Source organism: Rana temporaria, chromosome 4 (assembly GCF_905171775.1).
Source record: "Rana temporaria chromosome 4, aRanTem1.1, whole genome shotgun sequence".
In the NCBI taxonomy this organism is placed as follows: Eukaryota; Metazoa; Chordata; class Amphibia; order Anura; family Ranidae; genus Rana; species Rana temporaria.
Window position 1 is genome coordinate 320123344 of NC_053492.1, and position 12039 is coordinate 320135382.

The 12039-nt window shown below is 42.3% G+C and overlaps 1 long non-coding RNA gene across 1 annotated transcript; it reads left to right on the top strand.

Moving 5' to 3' along the window:
• The first annotated feature begins 8884 nt into the window (after positions 1 to 8884).
• On the top strand, positions 8885 to 10855 carry LOC120935407. Its single transcript, XR_005748463.1, has 2 exons — positions 8885 to 9011; positions 10820 to 10855. It is a non-coding gene; the product is annotated as an uncharacterized LOC120935407 (long non-coding RNA).
• The last annotated feature ends 1184 nt before the right edge of the window (positions 10856 to 12039 follow it).

Here is a 12039-nt window from a genome sequence, read left to right on the forward strand (position 1 = left end):
TCCAGAGTCACCTGTAAGGGAAAAGACAGGAGGATATTAGTCATGCATGTGCCCCTTGTGATGTCTGCATCATGGGGGGGGGCATACCTGACACCAATGTCACTCACCAATCAGCCAGCTGTCTCCATAAACGTTCATCTCCAAGTCTTGGTAGATCTTGGTCTGCCGTAGAATAAAACTGTCGTGGCACGACCCTGGAAACTTGGCACAAACGTGCCAGATGAGGCCATGGGCATCTACAATCATCTGTACGTTGATGGAATGCCACCCTTTTCTGTTTCTGAACAGGTGTTCAGTTTCATGGGGGGGCTGTAGTGCCACATGCGTGCAATCTTTCGCCCCGATGGTCCTTGGGAAGCCAGCAATGCTGTAAAAGTCAGTCATGGCTTGCAGACGCTGCTCCTCCTGGGTGGGCTTGACAAATTGGTTGGTCATGCGCCGCAGTATGGCAGGGACCACCTGATGGACACATCGGCTCATTGTCGACTGCACCATCCCAGCCAGACCTCCAGATGCACGCTGGAATGAGCCTGTAGATAAAAAATGGAGGGTTGCCATAACTTTATGTAGAGGTGGCAGGGCATGGGAGCGTCTGGTTGGGGTGATGAGATCCTCCATAAGTAGTTGGGTGTTCTCCAGGATGGATTCCCTATCAAACCTGTAGTTGCCATACACTTCATAATCTGGCATTTGAAACAGATCACGCCGTGGCCGATAAACTCTCTCCTGTGCCCTCATCCTCCTCCTCTGTGCCCTCCTCCTCCTTTGTGCCTGTAAGGTGGCAAGTGCCGTCAGAATCATTGATGTCCCAGGCATTTTTCCAGACAGATCCTTCACAACTATAGCTCTAGTCACTACCTTAAGCAAACCCTTCCACGGCATGTGTAAAATTAGGGCTGCTTTTATAATGTGGAAATTTACACAGGGAAACTAACAGGTGCGCACAGGGCGGAAAATACGCGGCACACACTTAATTTTGAGGATCGCTCTAACTCCCTCATTTGCATCTTTGCCTATCAAAAACAGCGGCGAGACTAGCGTAATTTGCGCCCGGGGATGCGCAGGTGTAACTATTTTAGGTAGGAGGGAAAATCCGGAAATCTAGGCTTAACTCGTTTTGAAGATCGGGCGCAAAGATACGCGCCGTGTAAATTTAGAAAACTTTAGTTAAGTCCGCGTATCTCTTTTGAGAATTTGGCCCAATATATTTATCTCAGCAACTCAATCAGCCACTAGTTCTTATATCCGCAGATGCGGAAAAAGCATTTGACAGGGTGGACTGGGGGTTTTTTAAAAGCTATACTACAACATATAGGTTTGGGGAGGGGGTTGCAGAACTGGATTACAAGTCTTTACTCCTGCCCTACAGCAAGGGTGAAAATAAATGAGATAAAATCAGGTCCTTTCCCTATCCAGAATGGAACTCGGCCCTCTCTCCCCTATTATATTCATCCTCACTCTGGAACCATTTTTGAGAACCATAAGAGCAAACACAGACATAAGGGGTATCCGGGGTAAGGGGGAGGAGTATAAGGTGGCAGCTTATGCTGATGACCTATTGTTCACAATAACTTCCCCAGCAACATCGTTACTAGCGGAAATAAAAAGATATGGGGAAATATCCAATTTTAAAGTGAATTACAACAAGTCGGAGGCTATGGGAGTGGAGGTAGACACTCGAATGCAGCAGCAATTAGCAGCCAATTTTTCTTTCAGATGGACAGATTCCCATGTAGGCTATCTAGGGACCAAGGGCCAAATCCACAAAAGGGATACGACGGCGTAACTGCTGCGTCGTATCCCTGTTCCTAACTATGGAACTGATCCACAGAATCAGTTTTCCATAGTTAGGGAGAAGATCCGGCATGTGTAATTGAATTACACTGCCGGATCTTAGGATGCAGTACCGCATCCGCCGCTGGGGGCATTTCGTGTCGAAATGCCGCCTCGGGTATGAAAATTAGCACTTACGGAGATCCACGAAGCTTTTCAGCTTCGTTTTTTCTCCGTAAGTTTTAGTTTGCATACGCAAAATTAGGGCTGCTTTTACAAGGTGTAAAGTTAGTACACCATGTAAAAGCAGACCTTTTTGTCCAGCAACGCGATTTTTTTTTAATTTTTAATTTTTTTTTCCCGCCGTATCTTTTTTTTTCCAGACGCAACTTTATTGACCCGTCGCAATCCACAAAGCTCGACGTAACGTAATTTCGCGCTATGCACGTCGGGAAAATGACGTCACGAGCATGCGCAGTACGGCCGGCGCGGGAGCGCGCCTCATTTAAATGGGAATCGCCCCCATTTGAAGAGGAACGCCTTGCGACGGCGGAATTTAAGTTACACAGCCCAAAATTTCTAGGTAAGTGCTTTGTGGATCGGGCACTTAGGTAGAAATTTTAAGGCAGTGTAACTTAAATGGAAAAATTTACGCTAGGCACGATCTTTGTGGATTTGGCCCCAAGATACCAAAGAAGTTAAGCAGAGTCTTTGAACTAAACTTCGCACCCCTGATAAAACAAATTAAACTTGACCTACAAAAGTGGGACAAAGACATTTTCTAATGGTTCGGCAGAATTAACATAGTAAAAATGAACGTGATGCCAAGAATACTCTATCTGTTTCAGACCTTACCTATAAAAATACCGTCGGGATTTCTGAGAGATCTGAGATCCAGGTTTATGAAGAGTGCGGAGAAACATATTGACCCTACTGAAAGAAAGAGGAGGAGTTGGACTCCCAGACCCAATGGGTTATTATGATGCCTCGCATCTAGCACGTATAGTGGACTGGTGTACACATCAGGTAGATAAACCATGGGTCAATATGGAACGCGAGGTGAACAACATTCCTTTAGAAGGATTGGCATGGTTAGCAGAGATCAATATACCTCAGAGTGTAAAAAAACACCCAATGATAAATGCTACACTTAGAGTCATCAGAAGGATTTGTAAGAAAACAAAGTTGTTGAAATGTATCGGCCCTATGACACCAGTTCTGGGTAATCCGAGTTTTGAGCCAGGTCTAAAAGACCGATGTTTTAATAATCTGAGACGGAAAGGAATCAGCAGGCTGACACATTTTATGATAGATACTCATGTGATGCATAACGAGGAGATGGAGCAGGCATATGGGGAGGACATAGACTTATGGAGACGAAATCAGTTGAGAACTTTTATAGGATCTCTGAAAATCCGAGTGGAAGATATAGGGACACCGTCGAAATTTGAGGAAATATGTCTAAAAAAAGAACCAATGAGACATATGCTATCATATATGTATAATTTACTGATCGAGTCAAACGCACCACAAGAACTTGTTTTCATACAGGCGTGGGAAAGGGATCTGGGTACAAAGTTTTCAGAGAAACAGAAAAATAAGATTTTCTCATTTACGCATAAGGCGTCAATCGCATCTAGGTATCCGGAGGGGGGATATAAAGTATTGACTAGGTGGTATAGGACACCAACATTACTAAATCGGATCTTTCCCCATATATCAAATGTTTGTTGGAGATGTCAGAAAGAAGAGGGCACCATGATACACATTTTTTGGGGCTGTCAAAAATTAAAAGAATTCTGGAAGATGGTCTCGGATACAACTCGGGAAATTACTGGGGTGAATCTTGGAGATAGACCAGCAGCATTTTTATTATTCGATATCCCATTATCTTTGGAAAACTATAAGCAATCCTTGTTAAGACATTTGATAACAGCAGCAAAGGCTTGTATACCAATCTTATGGAAGAGTACTGCTCTCCCAACAAGGACACAATGGCTTAGCAGAATAACTGAGATCCAGCTGATGGAAAATCTCACTATGGGATTGCGGGAGCGAGAGGAGGAGTACTGGAGGATCTGGACTCCATATATTGAGTACAGGGAACAAAATCCCTAAGGAGGGGGACCGGGGGGGAGAGGAAACCCCCCCCCCTTTTTTTGTTTGTTTTGTTTTGCTGTTGTGGGGGGGGGTGGGAGGGTAGTGAGGGGAATTATTACTCCCTTTTGGTTAAAATACTCCTCCGAAGGTCGCAGTCGAAGGAAGTAAGACTATGTAAAAGGTAGTATTGTAGCAAGTGAAAGGGAGAACTGACATGGTATAGGTTGTAGAAATTTAAAACAAGGATCTAAAGACGTTTAGTTGATGTTAAATATGGATGTTATGGTACAGAAGATATTGAAATGGTTGTTTTTGTATGTGGAAAGAAAAAAAAATATATAAAATAAAAGAATTATAAAAAAAAAAAACAATGAATGGCACCCAAATGCGAAATTTCGACAAATGCGGAAGGCGCTCTTATTGGCTCAGAATATTCGTGATATTTTACAATACAAAATAAATGCGAAATTTCGACAAATGCGTAATGGAGCACTCTGATTGGCTCAAAATATTCGTGATATTTTACAATACAAAATAATTGCGAAATTTCGAGAAATGCGGAATGGAGCACTCTGATTGGCTCAGAATATTCGTGATATTTTACAATACAAAATAATTGCGAATATTCGGCAAATGCGGAAGGAGCACTCTGATTGGCTCAGAATATTCTTGATATTTTATCGAAATTTCGCAAAAATGCGATTGCGATATTTATTGCGGAATTTCGACACATGCTTTAGGAGCGCTCTGATTGGCTCATTCTGAAATCGAATATTCGAGATATTTTATCGAAATTTCACAAAATGCGAATGAGAACTTGATTGCGGAATTTCGACAACTGCTGTAGGAGCACTCTGAAACCGAATATTTGTGTTATTTTAGCTAAAAACAATATTGCGAATATTTCTCGATCGAATGCGCAATCGCGCGAACAACACGCGACCACTTCCTGGATCTGTGCCAGTTGCCAGTTTCATTTCCAATAGCAATTTTGTGCTGCCCAAGTGCCCAGCTTTGAAGTGAAAAAATGGTCAGGAGCAATTTTTCACGCAGTGAGGAGAAGATGCTGATTGGTGTTAGTATTTTGATTATCTTTAACTGCATTTTAGACTAGTTTAAAAGTTAGTATATAAGATCAGATATTAGTATTTCCCAAACAATTTGTCTCCTGGTGTTACAAAACTACAACTCCCAGCATGCCTGGACAGCTGCAGACACCCTGGTTGGTAAATGTGTATTTAGGCACTTTCCTTGCTATTTAGCATAATGAATTTAACATGTTGTGGACACCGGGCTAATTTTTCAGATTCGGTGTTTACGAGACTAAAACAGTTTTTTTTGCTAGAAAATTACTTAAAACCCCCAAACATTATATATATTTTTTTCTAACACCCTAGAGAATAAAATGGTAGTAATTGCAATACTTTTTGTCACACCGTATTTGCGCAGCGGTCTTACAAGCGCACTTTTTTTGGAAAAAAATCACTTTTTTCAATCAGAACATAACACAACAATAAATTTTGCCCAATTTTTTTATATTTTGTGAAAGATAATGTTACGCCGAGTAAAATGATACCCAACATGTCACGCTCAAAAATTGCGCCCGCTCGTGGCATGGCGTCAAACTTTTACCCTTAAAAATCTCGATAGTTGACGTTTAAAAAATTCTACAGGTTGCATTTTTTGAGCTACAGAGTAGCTCTAGGGCTAGAATTATTGCTCTCGCTCTAACGATCGCGGCGATACCTCACTTGTGTTGTTTGAATACCGTTTTCATATGCGGCCGCTACTCGCGTATGCGTTTGCTTCTGTGCGCGAGCTCGTCGTGACGGGGCGCTTTAAAAAATTTTTTTTTTGTTTTCTTATTTATTTTTATTTAGTTTTATAATTTTTTTCACTGAAATTAAAAAAAAAAAAAAAATTGATCACTTTTATTCCTATTACAAGGAATGTAAACATCCCTTGTAATAGAAAAAAGCATGACAGGTCCTCTTAAATATGAGATCTGGGGTCAAAAAGTCCTCAGATCTCATATTTAGGCTTAAATGCAAAAAAAAAAAAAAAATATTTGAAAATGTCATTTTTCCTAATGACCAAAAAAAAAATGTTTCTTTAAGAGGCTGGGCGGGACTGACGTTTTGACGTCACTTCCGCCCAGCCGAGCTATGGGGACAGGCGAAGGAGATTTGTCCTTCAGTCTCGTCCCCGCTCAGCTGCCGAACGGTCCCGATCGCCTCCGCCGCTACCGACGGCTCCGGTAAGCGGCGGAGGGCGCTGGAGAGCGGCGGAAGGGGGGGCGCTCCCGTCACCGATAACGGCGATCCCGCGGCGAATCCGCCGCGTAGACCGCCGTTATCGTGTACACCACCGCCCACAGAAGAGATACATATCTCGGTTGTGGCAGCAGCTGCTGCCGTTACCGAGATATTTATCTTTAGAAATAGGACGTCTTTTTGACATGGGGCGATGGTCAAGTGGTTAAGGCCCAAGGACGTTCGAATACATATTGCCCTTTAGATGTTGCAGAACTACAACTTCCAGCATGCCTGTGAATGCTGGCACTTCTAGTTTTGTAAGTTCTGCAGGCCCACATTTTTCAGACCTCTATACACGGGTCTCTAAACTGTGGTACCCTAGATGCAGCAAAAATAAAATTCTTAGCATGCACTGACAGACCATGGCTGATGGGAGTAGTAGTTTTGCAACAGCTGGAGGTGGACTGGTCTTGAAACCCAGAGTTAGGTAACAAACTTGCAGTGTTTTGCAACCATTCTGCCTCCAGCTGTTGCAAAACTACAACTCCCTGCATGCAACTGGCTGCAATTACCCCCCCCCCCCCCCCCCCCAATGTCAATGTACAGGGTAAATTCACATGGGCTGTGGCTTACAGTGTGCTTCTAGCTGAAGCAAATTTGGCGCTGCAGCGCAAACCCTCAGCGGGTAACTACTGTGAACCCCATGCCCCTCTGACTGTACCTTAAAAACACTACACCACACTAAATATAAATTAAAAAACAAAACATATACACATACCCCTACATAGCCACCCTCACCTCCACATTAAAAAAAAAAACATCTGGTACGGCACTGTTTCCTAAACGGAGCCTACAGCTGTTGCAAAACAACTCCCCGTTATTACCGGACAGCCATTAACTGTCCAGGCATGCTCGGAGTTAAAGTATAATTGTTGTACAGCTGGTGACGGTGAGCTACATGGTGTATCAGAGCATGCTGGTAGTTGTAGTTTTTAAATAACATCAACTCCATTATTTATTCAAAATTAATTCATCAAAATGTCAAAAGAAAAAAACATATTATTGTTCCTATGTAAAGATAGGGATGAAAAAAAAAATCTATTGTACAGGCCCATTATAAGTGTCCAAAAATAATTATAGCGGTCAGATGAATAGCAACGCATTTCTCCCTTATACGTGTATCCTGTGTTGTTACTCATATATACATAATTATGCAAATGATAATGGCTGCTATATTTATGCAAAAAAGGTGGCCACCAAAATGGCAAGATATAAAATCTGTCATGTTACCCCTGTCATTGATTAATAAGGCGAGAATGCTCCCAATTGTTGAATACCATAGATTTCTGTCATATATCCATAAGGCTTTAAACAAAAGTATTATAATATACTTTGTTCTTCATCTTGCAGAAGTTCCTGGAAACAGGGTATGATGAGCTGCGGAGGCAGCACGAAAAAAAGGCTGTTGTCAGCTCCATAATTGAGGAACTACGCGCCCAAAACGGCGAAGCACCAGATCGCATGGCGATCCTCAAGAAATGGTCCGACCTGAAGAGGCGCCATATGGACCGGGTCAGGCGTATCCGGGAGCAATATCATCCAGGTAAGTTATTGGTCACAGTTATGTTTTTTTTTTCTAAAGTGTATTTTGTGCGTGTACTCGAGAGAGGAGCCGGACTGCAGGAGTTGGGAGTAGGCAGGCCTCCCCCAGAGGTAATCTGCCACCTTTCTCCATGCCCCGGGTGGCAATGGCGGGTGTGAGGGGGTCCTCCCACACAGCCCGTCCTACCTACTCCGCAGGTAGGGCAGATGTTGTTAACCCAGACGCCATGTTGTGGTAACATATATCACCACCAGCCAAGGTATTCATAGTAGTGTTGAAAAAAGACATGGGACAGCAGACAGGAACACAGAAGTTATGTGGGAACATAGATTTCCCATTGCTTTGCATGGGACTTTATACAAAAACCACGACCATCACAAATGGGGGTAGTTAATGGATAAATTAACGATCCTATACTTTAAGTGGACGTATAAGTAACATGTGACCAAGTGTTATCGAAATATCTACAGCTGTTATGAAGTAACATGTATTTCCCATAGAGTTGAATGGGACTTTAAAGAAAAACCCCGACCATGGCAAATGGGGGAGGGTAAGGCTTAAATCACCTATCCTATGTTTGTGGCTGACATATAAGTAACCTGTGTGCCAAGTTTCATGTAAATATCTTTAGCCGTTTGGACGTGATGCTGGTACATACATACATACACAGACACGTTGAGTTTTATATATATAGATTCACACTCAATTCCTGTGTTAGGCGTGGGGTTTTCATAGTAATCCCGTGTGCTCCATCATCAGGCCCTTTTTTTAACATGAGATCGTCTGAACAAAACAAAGGAGACAAAAACAGCTCATTTTACCATGGTGGCAGCCCAGCTCACGCTCAGTCCCCTGTAGTGCCCACAAGACCCTTTAATATAACATTGTCCAACATTGGTTAACTGTCTATATAAATTAATTTGTATTCATATACAATACAGCAGAGTACACAGAATTTGCATACGTCATTAGAAAACATTTTTATAATATATGAACATTGTGTTATTATAGGAGCTCTGCTACCAGCTGTGCGCGCCAAGCGCAGAAGGCGCCAGGCCGATGAGGAGGAGGATGCGGCAGAGGAGGATGCGGCAGAGGAGGATGCGGCAGAGGAGGAGAGGGATGAGGAGGAGCAGCCAGGGCCCTCCAACTCGCCACCCACAGCTCCTGTTGAGGAGCATCCCCCCCCCAACAAACTACTGGTGAGGAAGAGGATATCACGGTTGCTGGAGAGGTCGAGGTCCAGGAAGAGCCCGTTGTGATGAGCCTCGCTCAGGAAGGTAAATGTGTGCACAATGATTAATAACATTTCAACAATAAAATGTAGATATAAAAATGGACAACATATAAAGCGCACCCGTCAGATTGCAGAACCATAATATGGTATTTATGATAGAAGTATACAGGTAGTGCAGAATTATTAGGCAAGTTGTATTTTTGAGGATTCATTTTATTATTGAACAACAACCATGTTCTCAATGAACCCCAAAAACTCATTAATATCAAAGCTGAATATTTTTGGAAGTAGTTTTTATTTTGTTTTTAGTGTTAGCTATTTTAGGGGGATATCTGTGTGTGCAGGTGACTACTATTACTATGCAGAATTATTAGGCAACTTAACAAAAAAAATATATATACCCATTTCAATTATTTATTTTTAACAGTGAAACCAATATAACATCTCAACATTCACAAATATACATTTCTGACATTCAAAAACAAAACAAAAACAAATCAGTGACCAATATAGCCACCTTTCTTTGCAAGGACACTCAAAAGCCTGACATCCATGGATTCTGTCAGTGTTTTGATCTGTTCACCATCAACATTGCGTGCAGCAGCAACCGCAGCCTCCCAGACACTGTTCAGAGAGGTGTACTGTTTTCCCTCCTTGTAAATCTCACATTTGATGATGGACCACAGGTTCTCAATGGGGTTCAGATCAGGTGAACAAGGAGGCCATGTCATTAGTTTTTTTTCTTTAATACCCTTTCTTGCCAGCCACGCTGTGGAGTACTTGGACACGTGTGATGGAGCATTGTCCTGCATGAAAATCATGTTTTTCTTGAAGGATGCAGACTTCTTCCTGTACCACTGCTTGAAGAAGGTGTCTTCCAGAATCTGGCAGTAGGACTAGGAGTTGAGCTTGACTCCATCCTCAATCCGAAAAGGCCCCACAAGCTCATCTTTGATGATACCAGCCCAAACCAGTACTCCACCACCACCTTGATGGCGTCTGAGTCGGACTGGAGCTCTCTGCCCTTTACCAATCCAGCCACGGGCTCTTCCACCTGGCCCATCAAGACTCACTCTCATTTCAGCAGTCCATAAAACCTTAGAAAAATCATTCTGGAGATATTTATTGGCACAGTCTTGACGTTGCAGCTTGTGTGTCTTGTTCAGTGGTCGTCGTCTTTCAGCCTTTCTTACCTTGGCCATGTCTCTGGGTATTGCACACCTTGTGCTTTTGGGCACCCCAGTGATGTTGCAGCTCTGAAATATGGCCAATCTGGTGGCAAGTGGCATCTTGGCAGCTGCACGCTTGACTTTTCTCAGTTCATGGTCAGTTATTTTGCGCCTTGTTTTTTCCACACGCTTCTTTTGACCCTGTTGACTATTTTGAATGAAACGCTTGATTTTTCAATGATCACGCTTCAGAAGATTTGCAATTTTAAGAGTGCTGCATCCCTCTGCTAGATATCTCTCTATTTTGGACTTTTCAAAGTCTGTCAAGTCCTTCTTTTGGCCCATTTAGCCAAAGGAAAGGAAGTAGACTAATAATTATGCACACATATAGAGTGTTGATGTCATTAGACCACACACCTTCTCATTACAGAGATGTACATTACCTAATATGCCTAATTGGTAGTAGGCTTTCGAGCCTATACAGCTTGGAGTAAGACAACATGCATAAAGAGCATGATGTGGTCCAATTACTAATTTGCCTAATAATTCTGCACTCCCGGTATGTGCTAGACACACAACAAGTGTATAGACATGATAATGATTGATTAATAAGCAAAAAAAATATTTTATGTATTTGTTAACGGTCTTTGTAATCAAATTGTTTTTTCTTATATCCTAACAGCTGTAAAAGAGATTATGCTGCGACAAGCAGCTATAATAAAATAGCAACAATTAATTCTTGGTAACCAGAGAAAAATCATCTATCTAGTCAAGCAAAATGAACAGCTGGAGGAGCAACAAATGACAGAGATGATAGAGTTGGAAAAATTGCAGAAGCGCATGAGCCATTCTGTTTGATTTTTTTTGTAATAAAAAGTGTTATTTTTTGGAAATGTTTCCTTTCTTTTTGAGATAGATTTTTAGGTTTTTCAAGACATCTAACTTCACATCTAACACATCAACATCAACACATCTAACTTCATAATAAGCAAAATCATTTTATACTATTATTTTATTTAACACAAACCTAGGACAAACTAAAGTACACAGACACAGTCACGATGAACACAAACTAAACTGTTGAAAAATGAACATAACAAAAGCAACAATAGATATATATAGATATAGAGAGAGAGAGCAAGAAAGAGAGAGAGAGTGCAGATTTGCTCTTGCAGACAGGCTAATGGTTGCAGTATAAAGGCCGCAAACCAGGGTTTAACATAAAGTTCATTGTTTTAGTTACACTTGCTGTTACGATCCGGTCTGGTAGCTTGTAGCGGAGGCTGTTGGTGGATCCGCTGTGCCAGAGAGGTCATGAAGCATTACTCAGCATGGAGGCAGCAGCAGTAGTATTAAAATGTAATGTAACTAGAAAAGATACAATTTCAGGGTAAATTGTGCTGCGTGGTCTTGCCTCCACCAATACTACTGACTGGAGACGGTGCCCCTGGAGATGTAAATGTGATCCAACCGTGTGTGGATCCAGTTCGGTCCATTGCCCCATCAAAAACTGCTCCATCCAAAACTAGCCCATCAAAACTGCACCATCAAAACTAGTGCTGCGCATCTTCACCCGTCTCACGATTCGATGCGATTACGATTATCAAGTCCACGATTCGATTCGATTCGATTCCGCGATGCATCACGATGCATCACGATTGCAGCGCAAGTGCGCATGGCTCTCCCCCCAAAATACTAAAGGAGATTATCAGAGACTGCAGACATAGTACAGGAGATGGTCAGAGACTGCAGACATAGTACAGGAGATGGTCAGAGACTGCAGACATAGTACAAGAGATGGTCAGAGACTGCAGACATAGTACAGGGGATGGTCAGAGACTGCAGACATAGTACAGGAGATGGTCAGAGACTGCGGACATAGTACAGGAGATGGTCAGAGAC